The sequence below is a fragment of the Narcine bancroftii genome, chromosome 4, assembly GCF_036971445.1.
Source record: "Narcine bancroftii isolate sNarBan1 chromosome 4, sNarBan1.hap1, whole genome shotgun sequence".
NCBI classification, from domain to species: Eukaryota; Metazoa; Chordata; class Chondrichthyes; order Torpediniformes; family Narcinidae; genus Narcine; species Narcine bancroftii.
In genome coordinates this window covers 185,199,034-185,224,564 of record NC_091472.1, presented here as the reverse complement: position 1 = coordinate 185,224,564, position 25,531 = coordinate 185,199,034, and the positions used below count along the sequence as shown (strand labels likewise).

Here is a 25,531-nt window from a genome sequence, read left to right as displayed (position 1 = left end):
ATTTTGGGAAACCATCATTCCATTTTTCCAGGACAAAATATGTAAAACAGGTAAAGCTCAAAGCAACTGCATGATGCTTTCATGCTTTAAATGAATGCAGGAACGTTGAAGAAAAAAAAAAATCACAGCTTTTTTTGAAGTTTTTCTTTGCATTTTATTCTTTTCCATTATCTTCCATTCGCCTCTCCCTAAGATGTTGACTTTTACGGAAGTTTTTTCAGGCACCCGTTACTTATTGAAATTGCCATTATTCATGGATGAGACTGAGCATTGGCTTCGAGAAGCAATTAAAGACAAATGCCAGTACAACTAGGTCTCAATTAGTCTTTAAAATGTGGACATTCCCACAGACATTGCTGTCTTTCCCTTGTATTCCAGGAGTATTCTGGTCTTGTTGTGCCATCTCCATCATATTAAGATAATACACTGATACATTGCAGTTCTACATAGCTCAGCGAGCCATTGGATAAAGTCGCTGAGAACTGCTTATCTATATGTTGAGCACACTGCCAGCAAGTGACGGGAACGAGCCCAGGCTGAAGTGAATGGATTCAACCCCTTTCAATGTTTAATCTAAAACTAAAGGTAAAGACTCCATTATTGTCATGTGATTATATATGGTGAAATGGCTCACCGGCCACTTAATCAAAGCAGCTCGGGAGGTTCTGAGTGACGTCACAATGCGACGAAGTCACAATCTAACCCAATGGTCCTTGCTGTCCTCAACCGAGTTATTCTTCAGGGTGAGCAGCCCTCCAGGGCGAGCAGCCCTCCAGGGCCAAGACAACACATAAAAATTACATATATACTTCAGTATAACTGGCTTAAATCTGATGGATTAATGCAAGAGCAGGTGTTGTACATAAATAGAAAACACTGGAAAAATTAAGCAGGTAATGCGGCAACAGTAGAGAAGAGTTAATTTCATTGTCAATGACCCTCCATCAAAAGAAGGTTCCAATAGAACATTATTGATCTGATATTTTTATTGCTAATGAACAATAGAAAGCAAATCAGGCTGAGTGGAGTTATTTTCAACATTTATCAATTGTCCACAGATGTATTTCTGCGTTTTTTCATCAAGATTGTGGACTGTGATAAACAAGACAGAATAGAGAAGGCTTTCGGCCCAATACATTATCAGGAGTGTGATAAGAATATTTCAACATACAGCTGCATGATCTCAGCTCCTTTGGCCTGGCCGCCTTCCTCTGTCTAAATACTTTTTCTAACATGGCCAACTACCCATAGATAAGTGCCATCGAACTAATTGTGTGCTCAAATTACAACATAGTCCTGTGATAATCTGCCCAGATTTATTTTAGAACAAACAATCTGTTCAATTAAAAGTTTTTTTCCAATATTCATGACACTGCCAATATGAAGCTTCCAGTTTTTTTTTTAAAAGAGGGGGAAATTACTGACTGTTTTGAGTGTCATTCAGATTACTCGGAGACCAGAAGAGGAAGGAGAAGAATTAAGCAGTTCAGCCCATTGTATCTTCTCCACCATTCAAATCATGGCTGGCATTCTTTCTTTCAACCCTATTTTCCTGCCTTCTCCCCATAACCTTTGATACCCTTACTAATCAAGAACTGATCACCCTTTGGTTTATACATATACCCAATGACATGGCCTCTACAGCGGACTGTGGCAATGACTTCCACAGATTTATCACCCTCCAGCTAAAGATATTTCTCCTCATCTCTATTGTGAAGGGACAGCCTTCCTTTCTAAGGCTGGGACCTCTGGTACGAGACAACCCCACTTTTTGTAAACCTCCTCTGGACTCCCTACAACACCTGTACATCCTTCCTCAGATTATGGGGCCCAAAACTGATCACAATACTCCAAATGTGGTCTAACACCTTGTAAAGCCTCAGCATTACATCCTTGTTTTTTTTATATTTTTGTCCTCTTGAAGTGAATCCCAATATTGTAATTGCCTTCCTCACTTCAAATGTCATATTAAATGTCATAATAAAGTTTTGGTCTATCAATGCTGGATTCTTTTAAAAAAAACAGTCAAATAAAACACATCTGTTCAATCAGATCATACTTGCCAAAAATAGTGCAGGCAGATGAACAAGGATGATGATTTGGGTTGCAAACCAGACAACATGGTTGCAAAGTGAAGAAGAAAGAATCATATGAGACATTGGGCCTTTAGATTGAGCACAGTGTCTCACAACTAATAGATCAAGTGCGACAAAAGGCCATAATTAGTGCTGTTCTTGGCAATAATGCCAGGCTGATCTTGCACAGCCAAGTGTTTTGCGCCCACTCTTGTCAAAATGTGAACAGAAATGTTAATCAAAACCCTTTGGCCAGGAGTTGAATCACAGGACTCCTTTCAGAATCATTTTACAGATGAATCCTAATGGATCAATGTCCACCGAAAGGAAGGCATTCCTCAGGCATACTTACAAGCATAATCGCAAAAATAAAATTGGTCTTACAGTTTGATTGCATACTTATTTATCTTAATAATGGAATGAAGCCTTTTTTTTGCCTTTTTATTATTAATGCAAATAAGTAAAGGGTGCTTAACTACAGATTACAGGTTGTAAGATCCAACTGCGCTGGGTAGGTCACATCTCCAGAATGGAGGACCATCACCTTCCCAAGATCGTGTTATATGGCGAGCTCTCCACTGGCCACCGAGACAGAGGTGCACCAAAGAAGAGGTACAAGGACTGCCTAAAGAAATCTCTTGGTGCCTGCCACATTGACCACCGCCAGTGGGCTGATATCGCCTCCAACCGTGCATCTTGGCGCCTCTCAGTTTGGCGGGCAGCAACCTCCTTTGAAGAAGACCATAGAGCCCACCTCACTGACAAAAGGCAAAGAAGGAAAAACCCAACACCCAACCCCAACCAACCAATTTTCCCCTGCAACCGCTGCAACCGTGTCTGCCTGTCCCGCATTGGACTTGTCAGCCACAAACGAGCCTGCAGCTGACGTGGACATTACCCCGCCATTAATCTTCATCCGCGAAGCCAAACCAAAGAAGAAAAAAAAACAGGTTGTAATCACAGAACAACATGATCACATCAGAGAAGTGTAGAATATCTAATACAAGGGAATTTTACATGTATTTTTTGTATTCAATATTATTTTTGAACATAGTATGAGTTATGAATTAATAGTATCTCAAAATGGGTTGAAGAAAATACAATTGGTGGGAAATGGGAAAGAGTAGACTATCTCTATTCCAGATGAAGATTGGGATACTACCCTTGACTTGATTAACAATACCTCATTCTGTGCATGACATTGTCTATTGCAATTCAAAATGATATATAGTCTAAGGTTAAATTATCCCATTGTTTATTCTGACATCGATCCAATACATACTAGAATTCATGAGTTATCACGGGTTCATATGTTTCAGGAGTGCCAAAAGCTGAAAGATTTTTGGGGACACTTTATTTTTAACCCCAGATGGTTTTAGAGATCCTTAGGATCTGTATTGCTTGGTTGGGCTATTCTCAACAGGAAATTATTTCCTTGAGCCTAACTCAGAGAAGAGTTGAAGCTTATATTTTTTGATAGCCAGACTAGCAATTTTGATTCAAATGGAAAGAGAGTCTACCACCGGCACACACGTGTTGGATACAAGATATCTTGTCTGGTTTGAGCTTGGAGAAAGTCAGATGCACTATTAAAGAAACTATGATTGAATTCGACAAATTATAGGGCCCATTCATGGACTACTGTCTATCATAATTTGAGTGCTGTGGGTGCTCTTCATTCGATGTGTGGAAGCCAAAACTCAATCCCTGGCCTCCTTTGCTGCTGTTTGTATTTAGTGGAAGGGGTTGGATTAGAGGGGGGGGAGGGTGCTTTTTTTACCTTTTCTCTTTCTCATTCTTATTTTCCTTTTTTTTTTAAACTTTTCTTCAGACATTGAAGAGATTACTTTGTACAGGTGTCAGAATCCTATTCTAACAATAGAATATAAACTGAAGCTCCTCTAATTAATTTTTTTTAATTATTATGATCAATATATAATTACACTGTATAATTAGCTTATGATCATATTCTCTATGTTAATGCAACAAGATTGATGACTATTTTCTGTTCTGTACATGACATGTAATATTACTCTTGTTCAAATTAATAAAAATATATTAAGAAAAGAGAATTTGAGGTCCTGAATAAAATCAATTATGTAATAATTACAGTTTATACTTCTAATTTACAATTGATATGTGATATGTACACAATGATACCTTGTGTAAAGGGTTTTTGTTAATAAAAATATTTTAAAAAGAAAGAAGTTGATTGCATACATCTTTGGGATGACTGCAGGCTGAGCACGATTCCCATCTGCCTGGATTTTATCTGGGCCAAGCAAAGGCTCATGGGATGGGAGGTGCTGGGTTTGCTACAGTCCGGGACATACCCAGCCATTTCCTTCGGAACCTTTTGCCACAAATTCTTTTCACACAGGTGGTCAAGGATGACGAACGAAGGTCCATAAAGTGGCTTGAAATGTCAATTAACGATTAAACTGAAGAGATGAGCACGATGATTAACTTAGATGGTAGCTCTGGCTATCATATTCACAACTGCAGCCAAAGGTTGCCCATCGTTTTAATTTGGATATACATGCCCTCTAAATTTATTAACTTCCAAACTTGAAATAAAAATAACACTTTGACTCTTAGGGCCAATATTTTTAAATGCACTACACTTGTTGCCTTGTGTTACAAATGAAACTCAGTGCAAAAGACAAGATTTTTTTTTGTGGGGGCAAACTTAATACAAATACCTCTGTGGTGATATGTTTCCTCCATTGTTTATAGTTATGGTTGGCTACTGAATATATATGGAGCTGGCCTGCCCACTGATGACTCCTCCCCCGTGGTCTTGGACCCTAAAGGTTGAGCTGCCTCTCCATTCCTATCCCTGGATCCGGGCCAGCAAGGTTCTTCTATATATTAAAGCCCATCGTTCCCTCAGCCTAGTCTTGATGGTTACTGATAGTGCCCTACAACCTCTTTGGTTCGTGTAATGACAGATTTATTTTTTAATTATTGTGTGACATTATACTACATGTTGATGCCACCCAGAGGTTCAACAATATTATACATTATCTTTCCTTCAGATCATTAAAATGTTTTGTGACGATCCACCATTTTGCTTAGTAACAAACATTTCTGGTGTCTAAGATAAGGATTTGAAATGACCATTTAACAAATACCTATTCCACAGGAGGTGGCGCGGTTAGCAAAGTACAACGCTATTACAGTGCCAGTGGCCTAGATTCAAATCCAGTTTGTAGGTTCTTCCTGTGTCTGTGTGGGTTTCCTCCACATGTTCCAGTTTCCTCCCACCTTCCAAAAATGTGTATGTAGGGGGGGGAAGGGCTTGTGGGCCAGAAGGGCCTGTTACAGTGCTGTAGGCCTAAAATGTGATTATCTTAATTAACTGTGTTACATTTGTGTTTTCAGAGCCCTTATCACAAAATTCTTGTTATGAATGCAAATTCTGAATTTAGATGCACTGACTTAACAATGTTAACATAGCTCAACTAATTAGTTTTGAGTAACTTTACCAGCCGATAATACAGATAACTGAAAATATCTAGTTTATACATTTTTTTAAAAAATCAGGATAATTATTAGCTCTTGACTATTCCACATCATGACCCCCACCCTCCCTGCCCCCAAGGGAACAGCAAGCCAGCTCTTCTTCCTGTATAACCTCATAGTCAGTTGACTGACTAACCATGGACCTGCTGCCACCCATGAGGCCACACCAATCACCCACAAGAGCACTGATCCTCTAAGCTGGTGTCACACACACTGCAACCAGCACAAAGGAAATTAACCATATAGCAGTTTATGGCATGGAAACAGGCCATCTCGGCCCTTCAAGTCCATGCCGGTTCACTCAAACAACTCTGCTAGCTCCCTCCGCCTATAACCCTCCAACACCCTCCTAACCATGTATATATCCAACCTCCTCTAAAATGAAAGAATTGACTCTACCTCAACTATTTCCTCCGGAAGATTATTCCATTCAACCACAACTCTCTGAGTGAAGAAGCATCCTCCAATGTTTCCCCTAAAATTTTAACCCCTTACCCTCAACTTGTGTCCTCTTGTTTCAACCGCCCCTGCTCTCAGGTGGAAGAGTCTACTTCTATTCCCTTCATAATTTTAATCACCTCTATCAAATCCCCTCTCAACCGTCTTTGTTCCAATGAATAAAGTCCTAACCTTTTCAATCTTTCTCTGTACTCTTGGTATTTTAAGCCAGGTAACATCCTTGTAAATCTTCTCTGCACCCTCGCCACCTGATCTATATCCTTTCTATAATTTGGAGACCAGAACTGAACACAATACTCCAAACCTGGCCTCACCAATGCCTTAAACAGGCGCAGCATCACTTTCCAGCTCCTATACTCTATGCCATGATTTATGAAGGCTTGCATACCAAATTCCTTCTTATCTACCTGTCATCATGGGAATCCACCTTCAAGATATGTTGCATCATAACTCCAAGATCTCTTTGTTCTTGTGCATTCCCCAATGCCCTCCCCTTTACTACATATGTCCTATTTTGATTATTTTTTCCCGAAATGAAGTACCTCACACTTCTCTACATTAAATTCCATCTGCCATCTTTCAGCCCAACTCTCCAGACAAACCAAATTCCTCTGTAATCTCTGAAAACTTTCCTCGCTATCCACCACTCCCCTTATTTTCGTATTGACTGCGTATTTACTTACCCAGTTAACCACCCCATCATCCAAATCATTAATATTAATTATAACAACAGGGGACCTAGCAGCAATCCTTGAGGCACACCACTCATCACAGGCTTCCATCCTGACAGACAGCTGTCCACCATGACCCACTGCTGTCTCTCCTCTAGCCACCTCTGAACCCATCTTACTATTTCTCTATTCATCCCTAGTGACTGAACTTTCCTTACAAACTTTTCATGTGGAACCTTATCAAAAGCTTTGCTAAAATCCAGATAGACTACATCAACTGCCCTACATTCATCTACCTTTCTTGTCACTTCTTCGAAAAACTCAACAAGGTTCATCTCCCCTTCACAAACCCATGCTGGGTGCTGCAGATCAATCCCTGCTTATCTAGATATTAAAGCAAATCATCTCTAAGAATACCCTCCATAACTTTCCCTACCACCGAAATCAAACTTACAGCAACCCTCCAATCCCACAGCACCACACCCTCCTCTAGTGATCATTGAAAAATCACTGTCAGTGCCCCCGCTATTTGCTCCCTGACTTCCCTTAATGTCCTGGGGAAAATCCCATCCACTTTTACTGACCCTAGAAGCCCCAAAATCCTCTCTTTACAATCCCTATCTTTTCCATAACTAAGCCATTTGCCTCACTTATCTCACATAGTCCAGTGTCCTTTTCCTTCGTAAACACAGATGAGTAAAAATCATTTAATATCTCTCCCATCTGATACGGTTCCTCGCACAGTTCACCGCTCTCATTTTCCAGCGGTCCTATTCTATCCTTAACCCTCCTTTTACTATTCACACATCTGTAAAAACCCTTAGGATTCACTGTTACCTTATCAGCTATTGACACCTCATACCTTCTTTTTGTCTTTCTAATTTCATTAAGATTTTTTTCTACTATCTATGTAATAATCATATATCTTATCAATTTTTTGCTTCTTAAATTCAACATATGCCCCCCTCTTATCCCAAACCAACTTCCTAATTTTTCCAGAAAACCACCATTCCCTTGAACTTTTGGCTTTGCCTTTCGATCTGACTGCCAAGTAAAGATCCTGTACTCTCAATATCTCTTCTTTAAATACCCTCCAAATCTCCTCTACTTCCTTTCCAGTAAAAAGATCAGCCTGTATAATTTTCTGTAAATCCCTTCTCATTTCTTCAAACTGGCCTTCCCCCTCTCAAAGACCTTCAACCTCGGACCTGACCTATCCCTTTCCATATTTAAGTTGAAGCTAATAGACCCGTGATCACTGGATCCAAAGTTCTCACCAATGCACTCTTCCGTGACCTGCCCTATTCCATTCCCGAAAAATAGGGGTGGTTAACTGGGTAAGTTAAACTGCCTCCCCTCTAGTAGGCACCTCCACATACTCCGCATAAAGCAATCCTGAACACATTGTACAAAGTCTCAGCCATCCTGCCCTCTCACTGATTGAGTTTCCAAATCAATGTTAGGAAAATTGAAATCCCCAATTATCACAACCCTATTTCTACGACATATCTCAGCCATTTCCCTGCAGATTTGCTCTTCCAGTTCCCTATCCCCTTTTGGCAGCCTATAACATACCCCTATATTTGTAGCCTCACCTTTCTTATTTTTTAGTTCAACCCACAGAGCCTCGCACGATGAGACCTCCACAGTTGTAATATCTTCCCTGACAAGCAATGCCACACCTCCCCCTCGTACCCCACCAATCCTGTCACGTCTAAAGCAGCAAAATCCTGGAATATTCAGCTGCCAGTCACAATCTTCCTTCAACCATATCTCACAAGTTGCTATCAGATCATAACGCCACATGTCAATCCACACCATTAGTTCAACCATTTTGTTTACCACGCTCCTTGCATTGAAATAAATGCATCTCAGAGATCTTCCACCTTTAATTTTCTGCCTCTCACCCTCTCTGCAATTGTTACAATGGCCACTATTTATTACCTGCTGCTGTTCCACCTCCAGATTGTGTGAAAAAGCCTTTTTTCTTTGCCTAAATACTGTGTTCTTGCTATCCTCCCTGACATGAACCCTTGTCCCCAACCTTACTAGTTTAAAGACCTAGAAAATGTCCCTGCCAGGAGACTGGTACCTCTGGGATTTAGATGTAACCCATCCTTACAGTATAGGTCCCATCTCCCCCAGAAATGGTCCCAGTGGTCCAAGAAAACCCTGTCTTTTACTCCACCCCTTCTGCCACACATTCAGTCTCCACCTGACTCCATTTTTAACCTCACTATCCAGAGATTACACCCTTAGTGGTCCTTCTTCTGAGCTCCCTGCCTAACTCCTTATATTCATTTTGCAGGATCACTTCTTCCTTCCTACCAACGTCGTTGATACTGACGTAAACCACGACCTCAGGCTCTTTCCCTTCCACCTTCAGGATGTTCTGGACTCGTGTAGCTACATCCCGGAGAGGCAAACCACCATCTGGTTTTCTTTATCTCGTCCACAAAATCCTCTGTCCATCCGCCTCACCAGCGAATCCCCTATAACTATCGCCCTATTCTTCCTATTACTTCCTTTCTGGGTACAGAGGCTGATCCTACACCTCTGCCTACCTTAACCTGACTATCCCCTTCCTCAGTACTCAAGGAGTAGTACCTATTTCTGAGGATTTCAGGCTCAGATGCTCTCTCTGGAGCCCGACCTTTTTCTTTCATACTCCTAACTGTAACCCACTGCTCCTCCTCCCGTGGGTCAGGCGTGACCACTTGACTATAACTCCTATCTATGATGGCCTCGCTCTCCCTGACCAAAATGAGGTAATCGAGCTGCAGTTCAAGGTCCCTGACTCGGTCGCTTAGACACTGCAGCTCAGCACATTTAGTGCACACGTGGACATCCGAAAGGTTAGAAGACTCTGTGACTTCCCACATGTGACAAAGGGAGCAGAAAACTGCCCTCACACTCATCCTTCCTCGGGCATACAAAAGGTTAGTTCCCCAAAAAAGTGTAGTAATTAATAAATATACTTATTGAAAATAATCTCTAATCTGTTTCTGTTAAACAAGTGGTTAATCATACTTGCATTAAATTAAAACATGCCAATACACTTTTATTAACCATGCGAGATTGGCTGTGACAAAATGATCTTGAAATAATTTCAAGTTCACATTTGCACAAGCATTCAATGCGCACATACTTTGCCGCAGGATAACAATTTGCACAACCTATTATTTTTTGCGCACACTGACTACTAAAAATCAGAAGGAACATTGCACAAGAGGTGTGGTACTTCACAACACAAGTTACTTTTTCACTCTTTTAGAATGCCCAAAATCAGCACAGCAGCCTTAATGGTTGTTTTCTGGTGTCTTTTAAAAGCAATGACTGAGGAGGAACAGTTCTTAAAAACAAAATCAGAGAAGTCGGTGGTCCGCTCCAGGAGAAGCAGGGAGAGGTGCTGAGTCAACCAAGACCTTTTAGATTTGTATACTCTCAGCGTCACGTCAAAGGTCATGCCCACAAAAGGAGCCCTTTGAGGACTCATCTTCTCACTGAATAATCACCAATCCACTTTAACAGGCAGGCCATTTCATATTATACAACCAGACAGCCTCTTTATCCATGCCTCCAAGGAGATAAATTTTATGAAAGTGTTTTATTGCCTTAAACCATTTAATTCTCATACTTCCTCAATCTGTCTCAAAACTCCCTTAATAGAGACAGTCAATTAGATTTATGAGAGCATCTCAGATCAAACCCAAGCATAATGCAGCACTGACAGTCAAAGTTTGGCTTTCCCATTTAACTCACTGAGAAGAAAATGTTTCCTGGATTATTAGGCCCTCTGTAAAGCTATCAACCCCATATTACTAGGCCCTCTGTAAAGCTATCAACCCCATATTACTAGGCCCTCTGTAAAGCTATCAACCCCATATTACTAGGCCCTCTGTAAAGCTATCAACCCCATATCTGTGACTTCTGAACAGCAGATAAGTTTCAGTGCATGTATATCCTCACCCCCCCCCCCCCCACCCCCACACCGGCATTTTCTGGCCATATCACATTTCAGATCAGCCCCAAGATACATTTCTCTTCATTTCCATACATCAAAAAAGGTCAATAATGATTCAGCAGCTCATCTTACAAATCACTCAGATTTCTCCCCCAGTGTGGGTTGTTAATTTTGAACTCCATCCCAGTCTAATTTCACCCTCCGTTGCTTGAAGTGGCCTTTGTATTAGATTGGCAAAGAGTTTTTGGACCACACAGTGACAGCAAATGAACTGAAGGTGGTTAGGTCTAGCCCAGACCTCATTAAGGGGGTTGAGAGGGCAAGAAACTTTAAGTTCCTGAGCGTTAACATCAATGAAGATCGATCCTGGGGCTTTCATGTTAATGCAATCATGAAGAAGGCATGTCAACAGCTATATTTTGGTAGAGGAGATATGGGATGTCACCAAAGACTTTTGCTGATTTCTACTATGGAGAGCATTCTGACATGTTGCACCACCATCTGGTATGGAGGTACCAATGCACAGGACAAGAACAGGCTTAAAGAGGTCTGCAAACTCAGTCAAGCACCATCATGGACATTCATCTGCCCTCCATTAATGGCATCGTTAAGAGGCAATGTCTCAAGAAAGCAACCTCTATCATCGAGGACCCTCACTACCCAGATCATGTCCTTTTCTCACTTCTACCATCAGAGAGGAGGTACAGGAGCCTGAAGACATGCACTCAACATTACAAAAACAGCTTCTCCTCCTTCCCCATCAGATTTCTGAATGGGCTTTTCTTTTTTTTTTATATACAAACCAAGTAAATTTTTTAATCTTTTATTTACATACAATACAACTCTGATTACCCGAAATTCTCAATTATCTGAAATTTTTTAAATATTTCAGATAAATAAGGATACCGAAACAAATCAGAAATCCTCATTTATCCAAAATTTTTCACAACAAACTGACTAGGGGCAGCAGAAGTGGGAACCAGTGGCAGCAGGTTCTTGGTGGGGAGGTGTCAGTAATCGGCAGAAGCCAACATTTCTTTTTTGGTAAGAAACAAACATTATTTTAATGCAGAAAAAGCCTTACCTTGTTGTTTAAACACTGCTACAATTGATTTGCCATTGCAACTGGGCTTTTTTTTTAAAAATGACCAGTTCTCTGAAAAAAATAAACATTTATCTGAAATAGGCCCGGCCACGACCATTTTGAATAAATCGGAGTTGTACTGTAATTGTAATTTTTTGTAATTTTCTGCCTTTTTCGCCACCACTGCTGGAGAAAAACAACTTTTATTCCACATGTTCATGACAATAAACTTTATTCTGATTGGTCCTGAGAAGCCAAATTCCTTCAGATACTAATGATAATTTAAAAATTAAAGGAAAAATAATAAATGACACTAAATATGTCAACTACTCTCATTAAAAGCAATAGAAAATAATTTCAATAGAATAATTACAGTGACTATAAGAAAATCACATAAATTGTGTTGTAGCAGCTACTACAGTAGAGCTACTAAAGTAATACACACACATGCCAGATTAGTCAACTGAAGACTGACATTATTCAGATTTTACATTCTTCTTTTATACCCCGCATGTCCCAGGCTCCACGGGACATTGCTACTGGAATGCTTCCGATCCACGGGACTGGCAGGTTTAAATTGATCCTCGCGAGTGCCCTGCGCCTTCCGGCAGGATACTCAGCCATTCTCCAGCATGCAGTACTGCTCCATTAGGTGAGTATTCACCTTTTTGTTTAGTTGTTCCGTGGCCTGCAGATCCATGCCGTTGACGGTTCGCGACATCGCTGCGTGCTCACTTGGCCCACTACTTGGCCGCTACAGTGTATAAAATTAATCTCAATAATGTGCAGCAGGCCAGCCGACGGGTTTGATTGACAGGGTGATGATTTCCATCAATTAACTTTCTTAGAGGTGAGAGCTAAACCATTCTTGGGCATGACAGATCAGATTTAACAGACGCCCAACAGAATATTGAAGTGGAATACAGGTGAGCACCCTTAAGGTCCGTCTGGGCAATGTATGACCACATATACATCTGTGATCCCTTAAGGTTATAATAGAGTTCAGAATGAGAAATAAGCGGAAAATCACAACAACTTCCCACAACGACACACATCTCGTGTCTCGTGTACTTCCAACCTATCATTGCTCCCAAACGCAGCAAAACCAGTGCCAGTGATAGCAGAAACAAAAGGCAAAAGAAGTATTGATTTGGAAGTGAAACAAAACAAAGGTGGAAAAAAACACTGAAAGCTATAGGTACGTCACACTCAACAATCCTCGAAAACAAAATTCTCCAAGCTGTTAAAAGATCGGCTCCACTGAAAGCTGCAAGAGGGGCCTATATCAGATATGGAGAAACAGCTAAGTCCCTCTCAGCATGTGGACGATCACTGCTAAGGCACAAAGCTTGTTCCAGATGCTTAAAGAAAAAGCGGGATCAGACTACGATAGAGCTTAGTGCTAGCATTGGGTGGTTCAGGTGCTTCAAACAACATTTTTTGCTGCATAAAGTGAAAGTGAGTGGTGAGTTTGTGAGTGCTGATGCAAAGGCAGCAGAAGAAATTGTTGAAATTGTTATGAGCCCAGAGGACCCCAAAACCCAGCAGCAATAGATACTCACTAAGACAAATGGTTACTTAAACGAAAGTTGCTTTTAATTATCTTTGAACATGAAAACAGGATCAAACTCTAACTTCTTCTTATTAACTTAACTCCCTTTGAATTCTAATTTAGAAAAGTTCTTTAAATCACAGGCCAAACTCACTTCTCACTCCTCCAAGTTCACTGGTTGCAGGCAATTCTTATACTGTGCACAGAATTTAACATTTATGAAGTTCACCAGGCTTTGATGTTTGAAAGGTAAATGGTTATCGCTTAGGAAGGTTCTTGTCGGTTTTCAGAGGGAGATTTATTGTTCCTGGACAAAAACTGATTTCTTCTAATCAGCACGTCAGTGTCTTGCTGAAGAAACTTGCCCCCTTCAGTGTTCTCCAGATGATAACATCTTTCTTTCAGGTCACCACAGAGTTCCTTTTTGTTTCTCTTATTTCAAATGAAACATTAGACAGCCAGTCCTCTCCTCTTTCATGAACCACAATGGATTTGACCAGGCTGAACTAGAACTCACAACCTGTCTTCCTAAATGGGGTTTTCCACAAGCTTGCCAGCTTGTCCTGTTCCAGTCCCAGCTGCTGCTGCTGAACTGAATTCTCTCTCTCTCTCTCTCTCTCTCTCTCTCTCTCTCTCTCTCAACGTAAAGCTCTGTTTGACTCTCCCTGCTTGCTTGCAAAACCACATGACCTTCTTAGGACACCAAACTGCACTCCAGACAGCCTGTGGCTCTGAACCTAATCCTTGAATCTCTTTCATTTGTTGCTTTTCAAATCAACAATCCATTAGTAAAGCACTCTCCAAAGTTTTTGCAAAGGCCCCCAGGAGCTGCCCTGTCTGGCAGAACTCCAGTATTATAAATGAGATCTGTTTTGAAGTGTTTGTATGTGACCTACCCTACAAACCTGCCACAAAACCTTAGATTAACTAATTGGGGGGGGGGTTATTTGCCCCAGCAAATTTTTAACATGGACCAAACCTTATTTTGGCAGCGAATGCCTGAAAGGACTTTCATCCATAAGGAGGCTAAGTCAATGTCAGGCTTTAAGGGTTTTAGTGACAGTTCAGTTAGGAGACAATGTTAAAGCCATACTGAAAGCCACAGAGCTTTCAAGAACATTAACATTAACCAACACACCTTATTGGTTTATTACCAGGAGCAGTAAAAAGTCCTGGATGACACAAATAGTGTTTCAGGATACCCTTCCCGATTGCTATGCCAGTGAAATGGAGAAGTGCTGCTTGGAAGAAAGCATACCCTTCAAGATTTTGCTAAATATAGACAATGGTCTTGGACATCCCCTTTTAATTGGTGACCTCCACCCCAAAATCAAAGTGGTGCTCCTCCCATTGAATATCAACTCTTTCATCCAGCCAATGGACCGAGGGGTTATTGCAGCATTTAAGGCCTAGTGCCTGAGGAGGACCTTTACTCAGGCTGTTGCAACTGGATAACACTGGCAAGATGCTGATGCAGTTCTGGAAGGAGTGAAACAATTTCCACTGCATAAAGAACCTTGCTTGGGCCTGGGATGATGTGACCAAAGAGTGCATTAATGGCATATGGAAAAAAATAATTCTGAAGCGGTCTGTGCAGGACTTTAAGGGATTTGAAAAAGATGAGATTGTGAGGATTAATAGAGCTGTTGTCAACATGGCAAACAACAAGTTGAACCTAGACATAGATGATGAGGACATTGAAGAACTGCTGGGGGGGTGGGGGGGGATTCCTGAGGAACTAAAAAATGAAGAGTTGTAGGAGCTAGAGTAAATAGCTATTTGATCGAGCCCCAGCAAGGGAAAAGGAAAATGCAGAAGGGGAAGAACAAGTTCAGAAGTGGTTCACTGTTAAGGGGTGAGCCACATTCTTTACAGACCTAAACAGCTTGCTGAAGAGATGGACCCAAACACTGAATGCTTTTCACTGATAGAGGGGAATGCTCATGCATTGTTTGCTGCATATAGAGAAAAGAAAAAGCAAACTAGGCAAACAACATTGGACATATTCCTGAAGAAGCCAATACCTCCCCAGGAAGAGCCTCAGCCAGGTCCTTCAGGCATTAGAATGACAGTTCATCAATGGAGGTTATTCGACCTGAAACTCATCCAGAGGAACACCAGGATGAAGTTGAGAACAGTGATGTGAATCATCCGGATCCTCTTTGTTAAATTGTATGTGATTATAGGCTAAGAATGTGTTTACATAAAAGTTTAAAAAGTGAAAAAAAATTAAACAGATTAATTTAGCACGTTCAGTATCCCATATAGTTTTGCTAAGTATATATATTAATATGGTGCTCACACAATGTCCACGTAGCATGGCACCCAGTTTCATAAAATGTATCGTGGATATTAGGCGGTGCATACCTGTACAGATTTTTTTCCTTGTATAGGACTGGTATGCTGAGATGACAAAGCTCCCTACCTTTACCCCAACTAATGGTTCTGAGTCAAACACAAAATTGTGATATCTTAAGGCAAAATTCCAAATTTTATAGCAAAGATAATTTGACTCTCCCTGGTAATTCCAATCTGAAGTGCAAACAGTGTTTGATATAATAGAAGGTAATTCTATACACAAAGTAATCGATGGAGCTCATTGGAGGAAAACAAGAAAGTCTGCAGATGCCATGATTGCAGTTGGAGAAATTCAGTAGGCCCCACACGATGGGCACTGTGAGACTTGCCGAGTACTAACCATGGAGCTAATGTGGCTTTTTTTTTATGCTAAGCAGAAATGAGCTGAAGGATTATGGCACTCAGCTAGTTTGATTCACTGATCCCAAAAGGCATTTCTTTACCAGTCTTCAAGTGCCAGGAAATGACAGCATGACATTTTGAAATCCACACACCATGACCTCCATCTGTAAATCCGTCACTTCATAAGGCTCTGTTCAGCAGCAAGACAGCCAAGAATCAGGTATGAGGGTCACATCATTGAAAAACCAGTTAGAACCACGGCTCTTAAAGGCGGTTGATAGACTCACTTTATTTACTGACTTTTAATACACTGCCAGAGATATCTACTAATATAACATTCACCTTTAGCGAAGGGAATGTGAGTTGATAAGGATGTTAAAAATGTTTTTTTTAAAGCATTAAAAGAGGAGATTGTCAGACTTGCAAAATATATGAAATTATAAATGATAGAATGTTTCAAAAATGTAAAAAATAGACCATGAGCAGAAATAGGCTATTTAGCCCATCAAGTCTGTCCCGTCATTCAATCATGAGCCAAATTGTTTCACTCCTTCCAGAACTGCATCAGCATCTTGCCAGTGTTATCAGTTGCAACAGCCTGAGTAAAGGTCCTCCTCAGGCACTAGGCCTTAAATGCTGCATTTTTCCACTCAGCCCCATTACCTGCCCTTCTCTCCATAACATTTGATACCCTGACTGAACCTTTTTAATATCTGCCTTAAATACACCTAATGATTTGGCTTCCACAACCACCCATGGCAACAAATTACACAGATTTACCACACTCCAACAAAAGAAATTCCTCTGCATCTCTGATCAATCCTGAAATTGTGCCCTCTTGTCCTAGACTCTCCCACCATGGGGAAACAACCTTGCTAGATCTGCTCTGTCCATGGCTTTCAACATTTGAAATGTTTCCATGAGATTCCCCTTCATTCTCCCAAATTCCAATGAATACAGGCCCAGGGCTGTCAAATGGTCTTTATATGATAACATTTTCATTCCTGGAATCATCCTTGTGAACCTTCCCTGAACTCTCTCCAATGTCAGCCCATCCTTTCTTCAACGAGGAGCCCAAAACTGCTCACAATGCTCCAAGTGGGGTTTCACCAGTGCCTGATTGTGCCTCTGCGTCACACCTCTGAACTTGTATTCCATTTCTCTTGAATTGAATGCCAATATTGCATTTGCCTTCTTCACCATTGATTCAACCTGCAAGTTTACCTTAAGGCATGAGAACTCCTACGTCCATTGGCACCTGGGTATTTTCAATTTTCTCCCCATTTAGAAAATAGTCTGCCAGTTTATTTTTATCTACCCAAGTGCATGATCATACACCTTCCAACATCACATTTAATTTGCCACTTCTCTGCTCATTCTTTCAACCTGCACAAGTCCTTCTGCACCCTCCCTGCTTCCTCAACACTACCTGCTCCTCATCTACCTTCTTATCGTCTGTAAACTTGGTCACAAACTCAATCATTCCAGAATCTAAATCATCAATATACATTACAACGTGAAAACTGGCAGCCAACCAGAATACGATACTTGCATTCTGACTCTTGACTTCCCGGCGATCAGCCGATGATCTACCCAGAGTAGGTTTCCTATTATACCATGGGGTCTTATCTTGTTCCGAGGACAAGAGTTGTGCCAATTAAAGTTAAATAAGCCATTATGAGGCTGAAAAACAAAAAAACTGTAAGAGACATCGCCCAAACCTTGGTATTACCAAAACCAACAGTTTGGAGCATAATTAAGAAGAGGGTGCTGGTGAGCTCAGTTAATCGCAATGGGACTGGTCGGCCAAGGAAAACCTCCACTCCTGATGACAGAAGAATTCTCATCATGATGAAGAAAAATCCCCAAACACCTGTCCGACAAATCAGGAAGCAGGTGTAGATGGGTCAATGATTTTTCTCTGCAGAAGACGTCAGAAACACAGAGGCGACACTGCAAGATGCAAACCATGAATTAGCCACAGAAACAGGATGGCCAGATTATAGTTTGCCAAGAAATATTTCAGAAAAAATGCATTTTGGACAGATGAGACCAAGATTGATCTGTATCTGAGTGATGGCAACAGCAAAGTGTGGAGACATAACAAAAGTCCCCAAGATCCAAAGCATACCACCTCACCTGTGAAACATGGTAATGGGGGTATTATGGCTGGGTATGTTTGGCTGCCAGAGGTATGGGTACATTTATCCTCATTGATGATATAACTACTAAGTGTAGTAGAAAAATTAATTCTGAGATCCATAGAAGCATCTTATCTGCTCAAGATCAAGTAAATGCCTCCAAACTCATTGCAAGACAATGACCTCAAAGAATTGCTAAAGCAATAAAGGAGTTGTTCAAAGCTAAAAAACTGGAAAATTCTTGAATAGCCAAGTTACTCATCCAATCTAAATCCAACTGAGCATGTCTTCCATATGTTGAAGAGAAAACTTAAGGGGACAAGCCCTCGAAACAAGCAGGAGTTGAAGATGGCTGCAAATAGAGGCCTGACAGAGGATCACCAGAGAAGATACATGCACCTAGTGATGTCTGTGAACCACAGATTTCAAGCAATCACTGCATGTAAGGGATATGCAACCAAGTACAAAACACGACTACTTTAATATACAGACCATTACTATGTCTCAAATATTATGCTGCCCTGAAATGAACACACACATATATATATATACAATATGCATACACATGTGTATATATACACATACACAAATATATACAAAATATAATGCTATAGTTTATTTAGATTACTGATACTGTATTGTAATTTTATTCTTAATTTTTTTAATGTAATCCTATATGTTATTCATGTTATAAAATCTTAAATAAAGTTTTAAAAAAATATAATGCTATGATTTCTACATCCACTCTCATCACCATTTCCTCCAATCCCCTATGTCTCTGGGATGCCTTACTTCTCCAATTCCAATCCCACCACCATTGCCAGTTTAATCCCTCAACACTGGCGCACGCGCACACGCGCACGCGTGCACACGCGCACGCACACACACAATGCTGTGATTTCTACATGGTCAAACCAGAATGTACACAAACACCCTTTAATAAAATCTGGAATCTTTGACTTCCAAGACCACAAGCATTCAGACTCTCTCCAGCGCCTCTCCTTCTCCTCTCTGATTAATCCTCTGATGACTTCTCCAACAGGAAACTGCATCTGTGAGGGCAACGTTTCAGGATCTTAAGGCAAGGTACACCTGAAACGTCAACTATTCCTTTCTTTCCACAGATGTTGCTCATCTTGCCGCAATCCTCCAACAGTTTGTATAATTGTTCTGGATTCCAACATTTGCCAACACTTGTGTCTCCATTCTCTTGTTTGATTCCTGCAAAGTACTTGGCTAAGTTAAAGGTGTCACTAATAAATGCAAATTCCATTATTGTGGTTATTCCTGGAATTGGGCAAAAAAAACCTTCTGAATAAACTACATCTGTCCAAGTAAAGCAGATGCGATCAGTGCAGTTTTATAATATGCTTTTTACACAGCCCCTTTGTTCCAGGATATCTGTGGCTTTTTTACACCACACCTGCTGTGTAAAAAGCACTGACACGAAATGGGGGGGGAGGGGGAGGAGGCGGGGGTGGATCATTCCAGTCCCGGCTTTTTTCCGGCAACAGAAGAGTGCCGGAACACCATCTGGGTAAAAGGGCAATCTGGCATTGCTTGACCAATTTGGGCAAGTTTTTTTTTAGTGTATTTACGGACAAAACATGCAAGTAGGACAACAGGAAAAATCTTTTTAATAATACCGTTGTCCCACTCTCTCCTGGCAGCCAGCAATTATACAGCAAAGGTAAAAGGCAGAGTTGATCTGGCCGACAATGTGTAGTTCACTAGGGAATGGCTGACTGGCAGGCACTTGGGGTTTAGCCCATCTCAGATGTCTATGCATGCTCCCATAAATGCAGAAGTCTGAAATGAGCTGTGGATGAAATGGCTGGAGCTGGAGATGAAATAGTGATCCATCCTCTACTAGACTCACCGTTTCATTAGGTGGATGAAGCACTGATGTGTTGCTGGGAGGAGAATGAGAGATGATTTAATTCCCAAGTACATAATTCATGGTTTTGACAGGACAGATATGGGGTGGCTGTTGGTCTTTCAAATTAAGGCTTGATCATTCATGAATAAGATAAAGTATGTATGAAAGGGTACTGAATTTGAAACTCTACAAAAGGAGGATGTGAATGCTCAGTTACCAAATGTATTCAAGACAGTCACTGACAGACCTTCAGATATTAAGGGAGAAGAGATTAGTGTTAGGGAGTGGCATTAAGATTAAAAAAAACAACCCCCACACTGATCCCACTACCCTGCTCTCAGCTGTCCCTAGGTGACTCCAGTCAGCTTGTGCTGTGAGCTTGTCCTCAGTTTGAATCCCACTGCTCCACTCCTCCCCACCCCCCCACCCCCGACAGCCTGCTACCAGCCCCCAACGATAGATAGTGGTGATTCTAGTGAGCCACACAGTGATGCTGATCACCATTATCACCCTAATTTCAACTTCGCATACAAGACCAGGGGGAATATTTTTGAGCCATTATTTTGCAGTGGGAGGGGAAGTGGGTCTAACATGCCATCAAATACGGTATGGTACCCGTGACAGTCGATGCTGATGCTGTTCTGTTACACGTCCCGCCTCTTTTGCACCTGGAATCCTGGCTTGCTATGTAAAAAGACACAATGTCCCAGCATTATGCTGGCTTTGTCTGGTTTCATGTAAATGACCAAGGCCGGCTTAATGCCGGGTCGTCCTTATGGCAATATAATGGGATTTTTGTGTAATAAAGAATATACAAGGCTCGGGAACCCTACAGAGAAAAGGGTGGTGATGTTATATCATACAAGTTCAGTAAAGACCAGTGAAACAATAATTTTCACAACAAATGTCCATAAACAACATTATTATCAACATACTGTGTCTGCAAATGTGTATTCTCAATTCTTATGGGCAAAAAAGATCCTATGCTTTAACTCTGTGTAATTGAAAAGATACTTTATGTCAAATGCTCTTCTCCACTTACAGACAACAATCATCTGGACAGACATATATGAAGCTGGCCTGTTCCAAACAAACAGAAGTGAATCAACATGGCTGACATTTCACGTTGCCGCATGATAAACAATATTGAATCGTGGAGTTCTGCCTGACGAGCCCTCTTGGGACACAAATTTTCTTTGTAATAATGCAAGTCAGCTTCACATGCAGAGTATTTGTGAATTTTCAGAACATGTAAGCTTTCAATGACAGAGCAATACGTGTTGACTATTTCAAATGGCTAGACAAAACAAAATGTAGTTCTTTTGAAATTAAAATGAGCTTTTGAACAATTTTAGTAGAAAAGAGAATTGAATAAACACATTTCACCCATGGTAATGAATTATTCTTGAACACCATGGTAATGGGCTTCTTGGCCCAAGAGGCCCCTGGCAATTTTATTCTCTATGCAAGTGCCAGGCCATCTCCTTTCTATCAAAGTATTTTCCCAAGAGGCATAAAGGACACTGTAGATGTGGATGCTGGAACCTGAAGCAAAACACTCCCTGCTGGAGGAATCAGTCAGTCAAGCAGTATCATGGGGGTGGGGGGGGGGGGGGTGGGGGGGAAAATGGTCAAAGTTCTCAGGCCAAAGCTGTTTATCAAGACTGGAGAAATTAAGAGAAGCCTGTATAAAGAGGAAAGAGTTACGTGGTCAGATGCCCGGTTTTAGGCCAGACAGTTTGGCCTTTGAGCCCTCTGTCTGCTGCCACCTCCTGCTGGACATTCATTTGTCCTCCATTTAGGGGTGTAGGCCCTACACCCCCAAATGGAGGACAAATTAAGAGGCAGAAAGGGCAAGGGAGGGACCGCTTACCTTTAAATGCAGCTTCCCGGGGTCCATAGGCCTTGCATAGCCATGTTTATTCCTGCATGTGAGTGCTGGCTGGCGCATGCGTGATGGATTAGAGTACCGGGGCCACTAGCGTCACTTCCGTCGGGGGAGGGAGGGGGTGGGAAGTGTGACTGCAGCACACGGAGGATCATGGCGGTAAGGCACACACTACTGAGAGAGTTTTCTGATGCAGACCCTGCATGTTCTCCAGTTTGGAAATGGCCACCCAAGTTAGAGGGGTGGGACAGGAGCCCAATGTGGAACTAGTAAGCCAGATGATGGGCAGAGGCAGTGGATTGGCAGATGCCAGACAAAGGGGGAAAGAGAGAGAGAGAGGGGCAAGAACAACAAAGGGGTCATTTGGAGTCACACAAAAGGCTGCCAATGGTGAGATGTGATAAAGTGAGAATGGTGGTATAAAGAGAGACTAGGTGGGACTGAGGTGGGTGAGGAAGGGAAGAAAAAAAGATCAATCTAAAGGGGATATAGCAGAGGAGTGAGAAGGGGAGATGAGAATGGGTGGGGTCCGGAAGGGCGTGGGTGTGAAGGGGACAAAAGTGAGGGGAATAATTTTAACTTTCTCATGAAACAAGGAAGTCTGGAGTTGCTGTGATTGTACTTAATACATGGAGTAAATCAGCAGATCCCTCAGCGTAGGGGGCAAAGATAAATTGCTCAGACCTGAAGCGTTGGTTAAATATCTTTGTGTATTCATTTTAACTTTCACATTACCCAATGGGAACATTGCATTGAGAATGATAATAAGACACATCTTGTTTTCCACTTCTTGAATCAAAGCAGATATGGATAGCATTATAATGGGAACTTTAGTGTCAACATACAAATTACTAATTGATAGACAATGTATTACACTGTCGAGCTCTGAAATGAAACACCACAAAATGTGACTGGTCTTGGCGTTTGACCTGTTTGATTGTACTGCAAGTTTAATAATAAATCCTTGATCAAAATTTGATCTTAAGTTATTCAATTCTACAAAATATTTCCATAGATATCTTGCAAAAAGATTAATATAATTTGTAGAAAATATTTTAATGCTGGAAGTAACCAGCAGTCAGTCAGGACAACTCAGGTGAGAAAAAAAAAATACAAGTTCTTTCTTTTAAAACTGTATTAAAAAAACCTGCCATTTAACCTGAAATGGATTCAGCTGTGAAAATGTCCCACTGAAATTCTGGAGCAGAAATAGTACAAAGCTCTGCACTAACCAGGGATGAGGGATGATGGATTGAAGACCGCGTGCCTCAACAACCCACGTCTCATCCTGGGTTTCAATCAGTTCAAAAGCACCGCTTGCTCTGTTCCACCGAGGCCTGTCAAAGACTTCACAGTGAGTTCCTTGCTGCCCAATGATTCATGTTCCACCACAACTGTCCAACTGATTTGATAGTTGTAGTCACATGTTATTTCCAAGAGGGAGACCAATTCATGGCTTCTACTGACAAGTTCACAGAAGGCAGATGTTCATCCCAAGTTTCAATACATAGCCGCACTGTTAATAAGGAATAAAATCAAATGAAACCTCCCTCCAAAAAGTCTGAAAGTAGAACATAAAAAATTTACCAATGTAATTTGTCTTAAGTTGGCAATGATCCCATGTTGCAGCTTAGAAACAAAAACAAAACATACAATTGGTTTCCTTCTCTGCTTCCCTTGAACTTTTGAAGGTGTATAATTTTACTCAGATCAATGTTATTGTGCCTTCTACTATTTCACAGATGTTCAATCCTTTTACCATCTTCAATAACACATGTTGCGGCCCCAGAGGACCCCAAACCCCAGCAGCAATAGAAATTCACCAAGACAAATGGTTACTTAAACAAAAGTTGCTTTTAATTTTCTTTAAACATAAAAACAGGATCAAAATGTAACTTATTACTATTAACTTAACCCCCTTCTAATTCTAAGCGCACGTGTATATAATGTGTACATGTTCAGGAAAGTTCTTTGATTCACAGTCCAATTTCACGCCACCAAGTTCACCGGTATCAGGCAATTCTTATAATGTGCACAGAATTTAACATTTATGAATTTTACAAGGCTCTAGTGCTTAAAGGTAAAGGTTCAGGAAGCTTCTCGTTGGTTTCAGAGAGAGATTTGTTGCTTGTTGGAGGGAATCAGTTCGTGTATGTCCCATCAGCTACATCACAGAGTTCTTCTTGTTTCCCTTATTTCAGGGGGAAACACTCCAGCCAGCCACTTCCTCTTGTCAGAACTACAAGGGTTTTCAACAGGCTGAACTCAAAACCCACAACCCATCTTCAAAATGGGGCTTTCAACAAGCCTGCCAGCTTGCCATGTTGCAGCCTCCAAAAGCTACTGCAGAACTGACCTCTCTCTCTCTCTCTCTCTCTCTCTCTCTCTAAAAGAGAAATCATTTGTTTTTTTTCTCACTCTCCTTATAAAAAGCAGAACACCTCCCCAAGGATCCAAACCCAATCCTTGAAAGATCTAATCAGCACTTTGAATCTGGACTATTTATTTTCACCTGCTTTTTAAATTCTTTCCAGAGCAGTTTCATTGTCTTTGCAAAATCATTGAATGTCTGGCTTCAGTCAAAGCTCTTGCATTTTAAATGAGATGTGTTTTGTTACTCTGTTTGTGAAGTGACCAACACTGAACCCCGACAATCTATCTCTTTTAAAGACATATTGATATACAATATACAATATAATATTGTGCTGACACACAAATCTGCCGTGACAGACTGGCCCAGCTTGTTGTGCATGGTCGGTAGGGCAGTCGCGGCAGAGATGGTGATGCATTCCCATCTCTTCCACTCCACGACGGAATGTGGTGTGTACACTTGCATGATGCAAGTAGCAGAGCGTACACGTGGTCTGATTGCACAGCTGAAAAGCAAGCGCGCGAAGTTTAAATAAACACTCCTCCTCGCATCCAGCATGCCACAATATAACCCGTAACACACATATCAACTTCCTGATTCACAAGGAATTTCTTTATATCTTCAACAACTAATTGGCACTGTTCCATAATTGAAATGTCAAAGATTTTAAACAGACTGAAATAAGCTACTAGAAAATCTTAATGGATCAAGAAGCATCCGAGGAAGTGGTTGATATTTCAGGTCAAGACTCTGCTGAGAAGAGTTTTGCTTCTAATATACACATTGCCTTATTGTCTGCTTTTGAATTAATTTCTTGTAAGTGTCTAAAATGCAGTATCTTAGACACAAAGTATGTAATTGCTGAAGATTCCTCTTCTATTATTTGCATAAATATTTACAGTTCACTGTCCACTGAAGATTCCATTGAATTACACCTATTATACGTACAATACATTCATAGAAAGTTTAAATAGATTACTGTGGGAAAAAAAATTGAGATTTAAAGTTAAACATGGGTTAATGGCATTTTGACATTTTGACAAAATCCATATAGGTTACTCGATTTAAAAGCAAATCACTTAAGAGCAATTTGTTTTGTGCATTGATGCTTTGATTAACTAACAATGAAATTGAATGTGTTGTGTTTGATAAATGGATTCAGGCAAGAGATAAGTGCATGTGGGTAGAGCAAAAGAAAAAAAATATATATATAAAATTCAAG

General features: G+C 40.9%; 1 protein-coding gene and 1 long non-coding RNA gene across 4 annotated transcripts in view; one reads left to right on the top strand and one right to left on the bottom strand.

Moving 5' to 3' along the window:
• LOC138761309 (transmembrane protein 132C) overlaps positions 1-25,531 on the bottom strand; it is a 988,143-nt gene that overhangs the window by 508,334 nt on the left and 454,278 nt on the right. The gene's annotated exons all lie outside the window — the stretch shown is intronic.
• LOC138761310 (uncharacterized) lies at positions 734-21,622 on the top strand. The gene is made up of 4 exons (XR_011356255.1): positions 734-893; positions 12,299-12,430; positions 16,066-16,250; positions 21,095-21,622. It is a non-coding gene; the product is annotated as an uncharacterized lncRNA (long non-coding RNA).